The 6,557-nt window shown below is 31.6% G+C and overlaps 1 long non-coding RNA gene across 3 annotated transcripts; it reads left to right on the top strand.

Moving 5' to 3' along the window:
* Window positions 1-600: 600 nt before the first annotated feature.
* Window positions 601-3,404, top strand: LOC143601437 (uncharacterized). 3 transcript variants are annotated; one of them, XR_013147651.1, is made up of 4 exons: window positions 601-1,129; window positions 1,980-2,070; window positions 2,142-2,409; window positions 2,912-3,404. It is a non-coding gene; the product is annotated as an uncharacterized LOC143601437 (long non-coding RNA). The 3 variants fall into 3 exon arrangements; XR_013147650.1 differs by lacking the exon at window positions 2,912-3,404 and having other exon boundaries at window positions 601-766; window positions 996-1,129; window positions 2,142-2,823; XR_013147649.1 differs by lacking the exon at window positions 2,912-3,404 and having other exon boundaries at window positions 2,142-2,823.
* The last annotated feature ends 3,153 nt before the right edge of the window (window positions 3,405-6,557 follow it).

Below are 6,557 nucleotides of genomic sequence, written 5' to 3'. Positions count from 1 at the left end.
ACTAAATTTTCCTACAACAACTAATTTTAACAGAATTCAAACAAGTTTTCAACAAAAAACACTAGCTCTAATTTTGCTACATTATTGCAACAAAATAGTGACAATAAGTTTTCTCGTTGGAAAACTGTTGTTAACTTTCCCAACAAAAAATATATATATCAGTTATATTTATTATTTTTTTAAGAAAAAACGTTATTAATATAAAAGTTTATATTGCTTATAATAGCATGGTTACCAAAAAATGAAAAATTAGTGTTTTATTTATTATTTTGTAGGAAAGTTGTTTCTAAATTCCTAACAAAATTCCAACAAATAATTAAATTGTTGTATGTCACTGTCATGTTGGTCAAAGTTCAGGGGTAAGTTTTGCCAAGTTAGAATAGTGTATTAAATCATCAGTTTCAATCTAATCGTCTACCGCTAAATCGAGAGTCGCAGAATCAGTTTTCGTCGGAGTAATCGATCGCTAAATCAGTAATCGATCGGTCCGCCATCTCCGTCAACAAAGCTCCGCCATCAAACGCCGTTGCCGATCTCCATCAACAAAGCTCCGTCAACTCAACGGATTCGTACGACATAACAGAATGAACGCTCTCTTCTGTAAAACCCTAGGTTTCATCATCTTCAGTTCTGGATTACAGTGTTTAGGTTCTACTCCTTTCTGCGAAATCAGTAATCGATGAGTCCAAAGTACATCACCATTCAGTAATCTGTGTTTTCCGGCCACTTTCGCTGCCGGAACTCGGAAGTCGTCCATTTACCAAGGGTAATTTAGGTTAATTTTGATGTTTGCTTGTTTCAACTGTTATTTGATTGGACTAATCTAGTTTGGAGTTGTGCTTATGGTATTAGGTTGCTGATTGCTCTTTGATTATATCTAAGATAGGTATATGTGATGCACTCCACCTGTTTGATAAAATGCCTATGAAAATTTCCGGTGGTGAAATAGTTTTATGATGATGATGTTTGATGAATATCAAATTATGTGTTGACAGTTTCATAGCTATAGTAGCACTCGCCATTCACTCGGAAACTACTCGAAAAATGCACGTTCGATTTCAGCTTTTTTTGGAAATGAGTTGTTCGGTTTGAAAGAAAGCCAAGCACAAGCAAAGCCTCTTTCGGTTCGGTGCGGTTTGTTTTCTCTAATTATTTTTTATTTGATAGATATATACGTAATGTATATATGTACATATGTATACTACTTTTTGTAGGCTGTTAATTTTTTTCTCTTTTTTTGTGTTAACTTGAAGGTTCAATTTAACCTCTAACCGCTCATTATACATAAGTTTTCTTGTTAAATTTGCGTTTTAGAAATTTTAGAGTTGGAGTTCTAGAATTTTGGAGTTCAAAGTCTTAATTAATGGTATTTTTGAGTTTTAGAAATTTAAACATTAAAACTTTGTATGAAACAAAGCCAAACCAACCTGCTTGATTCCAAACCTATCCAAGTTCAAGCATAAAGATGTCGCTCGTTTCTTTAAATTGAGTCCGCTCGGTTTGGCTCGTTTTCAAACCAAACCAAGTTTGATCAAAGCCTCCGTCGGTTTGGCTCAGTTCGTGAACAGTCTTAAGCTATAGCAACATTACTAATATCCAAAGGCATAACCTTTGTATATGCTTTAAAGTTGAATAGTTATAGGCATACTTTATGTGGCATTTGTGCCTTATGAGGCTAGTTAATGTGAAAAACCATTATTTAAAAGTATTAGGAAAGAGTTATAGTTCCATGTGTACTTGGGTGACTTTTAGGAATGTGTATACATGATTGAGTTTTAAGGCGAAGTATATACGTGTCTCGTTTCAAGGAGATATACGTAAATTGAGCTTATCAAACGGATATGTTGTATCTTTGTAATGAGTGAAAATGATATTTAGTGTAATATGTTATAAATTGCATACTCACTGTTACATTTTTATTTATTTTTTTTGATATAAGGTATCACATAATTTTTTAGTCTTACCTTATGTTGATATAGGTGTTTGGTGAGGAGGCTGAAGGGTTTGAAATTCTCACCAGGATAATGAAGCTTGTGTAGACGAAAGAAACTGACCATATAATAACATACGGTACATTAAACATTCTCATACTATGCTTTTAAACTTCTACTAACTTACAAAACTAATAAATGTTGTCATAGCATCTGGCAAAATACCTGATGATCCTAAGTCAAAAGATGAGGTAATAAATTACAATCATAATGATCACCATATGTTTATTTAGCATCTTTTTTCCTTCACTTAATTTGCCTTTCAACATTGGGTTAGACATGCATACCTTTGATTTTTTATATTTGGCAGATTCAAAAAGAAGTATTTACTACTGACACATACAAACTGAGGCAATAGTTTAGATTGTTGCCAGCAAAATTTGCTTACAAAAAGGAATCTGAACTTGCTGAACTACAGGTATTCTATCATGTTTTCTTAATAAATATTTTGTAAGGTGATTTGCACAACAAGCTTTTGTCTTTTCTTGTTGAGGACAAAATGACAAATGTATCAAAAATGTGTTTTTGGTGTGCAAATGATCTTGCTATTGAGAACTAGAAAGGATTATGGTCAGATGCATATGGTTTTGTGCTACTTTCTTGTAGGATCTTAAGAGAAAAATAGAAAGATTAATAGATATCACAAAAGATTAATGAACAACCGCCCATTATTATTTTTGCGTTATAAATTCAGAACTTCTTGAAAAGATTAATAGATATCACAAACAATGTGCTGTTGTGGAGGCTGCCAACTCAGAACTTCTTCAAAAGATTCATGAATATCGCATCAAATCTATCGTTGTGGGTCCTTGTGACATAGATTCTCGGGTACGTTTATGTTAATGGGTTGATTTTTGTTTTATATATAAGATTCGTGTCATTTATCTAACATGATTGATAGATGACTATTTGATTTTTAGGTCCAAGATTAACCCAATTGGAAAATGAGCGGGTGTCCCGACGAGTCGGAAAATCGATTGCTACAATTGGAGCATGCATGTGTCGATCGTGAAGAAAGGGAGCAACATGAGTGGCTCGTGAGTGAAGAAATGGAGCATTGAATGCAAAAACAATTATAAGGCATTATGAAAACTAGATAGTCCCGGTACTTAATTGTAGTTCAGTTATCGTATTTGTGTTTTATACATATTAAAACTTGAGTTAGTGTGTTTGGTTTGTAAAACAGGTTTATATTAGATTTTTTTCTACATATTTAATATTTTTTTTGAAAATTTTCTAATTTTAATGTTTTTTTTTTAACTTTTGTGCATATTTCAGATTTTTAAAATATTTTTTGAATTATTTTTGTTATAAATTGGTTTTTGTTGGAATTTCGTTGTAAATCGTAACATATAATTTGTTGGAAGTTTGTTGAAAATATATAAACATTGGTTGGAAATTTGTTGGAATATTGTTGCAAATCAGAATATATTTTTTGTAGGAAAGTTGTAGGAAGTTTGCAATGATATACTTTTGTAGCAATTTTGTAAGAAAAATTGTTGGAAAATGGTTGAAAACAATTTTCAAGCATGCGTTTTTCTAACACAACTTTTTTGTTGGAAAATTGTTTGAAAGTGGGTTTTCCAATAAATTTCCTATGAAATCAGTTGTAGAAAAATGTCTCTTTTGCTAGTAGTGACTTCTTCATGGTTCATGAAACCTTTTAATGGTTAAGTTTCAGATATATGTAGAATGATTAAGATTTAACAGGCCGTCTCAACTAAAAATACTTATTAATCAATAATAAGTTATTTTATATTGGAGCTAATTCAAACTAATGCAACAGATGAAGGATGTAGCCATTAGAAGTTTGAGTTCGAGTCAATAATAGTCTGGGTCTGGTGACGATTTTTTTAAAAAAATAATCCCTCCTACGTACAGTTTAGGGTTAGGGATACGAAAAGGGGTCAAAGGTATATATGTTTAATCAGTATTTATCAAATATGTAAATTAGAACGGGTGAACTTGTAATTAGCATTAGGCTGAATCGGTAAGTTTAGAACCGATGCATCTTCAAATCAATGGAAATTTTGACACCTTTTGTAATTGAGTTGTTGATTATTCATATTGGGACTAATACTTGGGCGACAAGTTTATCATATTTGTTATGCACGTTTAATCTACCAAGTCTATAGGCTAGTTTTTTATTTTCCGATTTAGTCGTTTATTACCATTGTGAGTTTGCCTATTCAAGGTTGTTCCCGTCTAATGAAGACGTATCCAAATCGCATTCGATAAACCTTTGTATTGTATGATTGTATCAATCTGATCCAACATTTTAATCATCTTAAAACAGAATACATGCGTGCATGTGCGTATAGATACGTATATACATACGCATGCACGTAATCCTTGTATATACATAAGTGTGAGGATAGAAGGGCGGTGGGTGGGGGTGGGGGGTCCAAGATTGGAGTATGAGGAGAAGATTGAAACACGAAAGCATGAAATATAACGTTCAATATATATTATTCAATCACTGTTTAGTTATGGGAAATGAAAACCATATTTTATTTTATTGATAATGATTGAATCACTTATTAGGTGCCTCAACCTGCATGTCGTCAAGGGATATCCTAATAGTCTGCAGCAGGTTGTAATGCACGTGACGAAATTACCCCCCTTGAAGATATTTTCAGTCAATTTGTAGAATTACTCTCTTCACAAAAGTAAACGTTTTAGCTAAAGAGTTTGGTTCGACCGATGAAGAAAGTTGATACTCTATTTTCATGTAAAACATACTTGTCTGATCCCTAAAAGGTGATTGCTTAATATATATATATATATATATATATATATATATATATATAGTTACACACACATGTATAGTTAAAAACTCATATATAAATATTTTAATACGGACCTTTTTTCAAAATGGGATAAACAAAAATGGACTAATGGTTTTTAGGTGACGGGTCATTTGAAATGACGGGACCTCAAACTTTTGTAGTTTGTGTTGACTGGTGAGTTGGATAATATCTTATGTTATGTCATTTCAAATGGCAGATTCACTATAAATTAAACAAAAAATGCTTACTTTTTTATTATTACATGTTTACTAACGATACATAAGATACTTGTCAAACTCGTCCAACTAGTGCCGACATAAAGTGAAAACTTTTTAGGTTTCACCATTTCAAATTACAGATCACTTAAAAACAAAAAGAACTGCTGCTCTCTCCTAAACCATTACTACGTGTCTTTTTATCCCAATAAAAAAAATCCATTACGCGTCTATAATATTGAAAGGGTAAAATTGACTTTCATGTACAAACAAATTATTTTAATCCCCACGTCTATAAAGACGTATCGAATTTTTATATCTTTACATTGTAATCCCCTTGAAAGTCAAACTTACCCCTTCAATATTATAGACGCGTAATGAATTTTTTAATGAGATAAAAAGACACGTAGTAATGGTTTAGGAGAGAGAAGCAGTTCCCCACGTCTATGATGAACGCATAACATAGATGTTGTACCTGCGATTTCGGCGCACACGGTTATGGAAGTCGTCATGATCTTTATGATGTTGGTCTCCTGTTTGGATTGTACAATGATAATGGGATTAGGTGAGATGTTAGCTCACAGATATATATATATATATATATATATATATAGAGAGAGAGAGAGAGAGAGAGAGAGAGAGAGACTCGTGTGTGATGTGACGGTTGATCAGGGTTGTTAATGGTGTTAATTACTCTATAATTTCTCTAGATATATACTCACGAGAAAACCCTAATCTATACTATATAATGAATAAAAAATTTTAAATGCCACATGTTATGATATCAGAGTTTCTTTAACCAATTAAAGGATCAAACACGGTTCAGGTCAAAGCAGTATATGATTCGATGAGTTTCGGTCACAACTTCTTTTTTTTAACTTTACTTTTATAATCAACCCATCATTTATGTTAAGTTTATCATCTTAAAAATCCATATATATAAAAACACTAGACTACATATTTTGGTTTTTCAGATGGATAAGACAAATTCTTACCGTAGGAATACAAATGTTAGTAAATCAGATGAAAAATTGACTTTATATATCTTTCTTTTCTTGAAGATTTCAAAAATGTAGATTTCGTTAGTGAACGAGTAATACTTGCATCAAAAAATGAATTTGTTCAAGAAATTAACAATCGTTTGCTTTCCATGTTACCAAGAGATGAAAAATATTACCAATGTTTATATGGTATCTATCAGAAGTAAAATGCTATGTTACAAGAAAGCATTACTTTTTTATTATTTTAAATGACTTCAATATCTAAGGTTTTCAAGTCATAGGTTAGTCCCAAAAGTTGATGTAGAAGTGGTACTGCATAAAATATTAACTAGAAAAGTAGCATATGCAATGAAACTAAACTACATGTGAAAATAGAATATGGTAATCATGTTATAGAAGTCGAAATCATATATGAAAGTAATATTGGAACTCACACTTTTATTTTTAATCATGTACCTTTAGATAAATAATTAATATTAAATTTAAAGGAAGAAAAATTTCACTTTATGCTTGTTTTGCAATGAAGGTAAATAAAAGCTAATTAAGGCCACTCACACTATA

This window comes from Bidens hawaiensis, unplaced genomic scaffold, assembly GCF_021521415.1.
Source record: "Bidens hawaiensis isolate Kalapana, Puna unplaced genomic scaffold, B.hawaiensis_p1.1 tig00056262_1, whole genome shotgun sequence".
In the NCBI taxonomy this organism is placed as follows: domain Eukaryota; kingdom Viridiplantae; phylum Streptophyta; class Magnoliopsida; order Asterales; family Asteraceae; genus Bidens; species Bidens hawaiensis.
The sequence above is the reverse complement of the archived record's forward strand: the minus strand, read 5'-3'. Positions and strand labels throughout refer to the sequence as shown.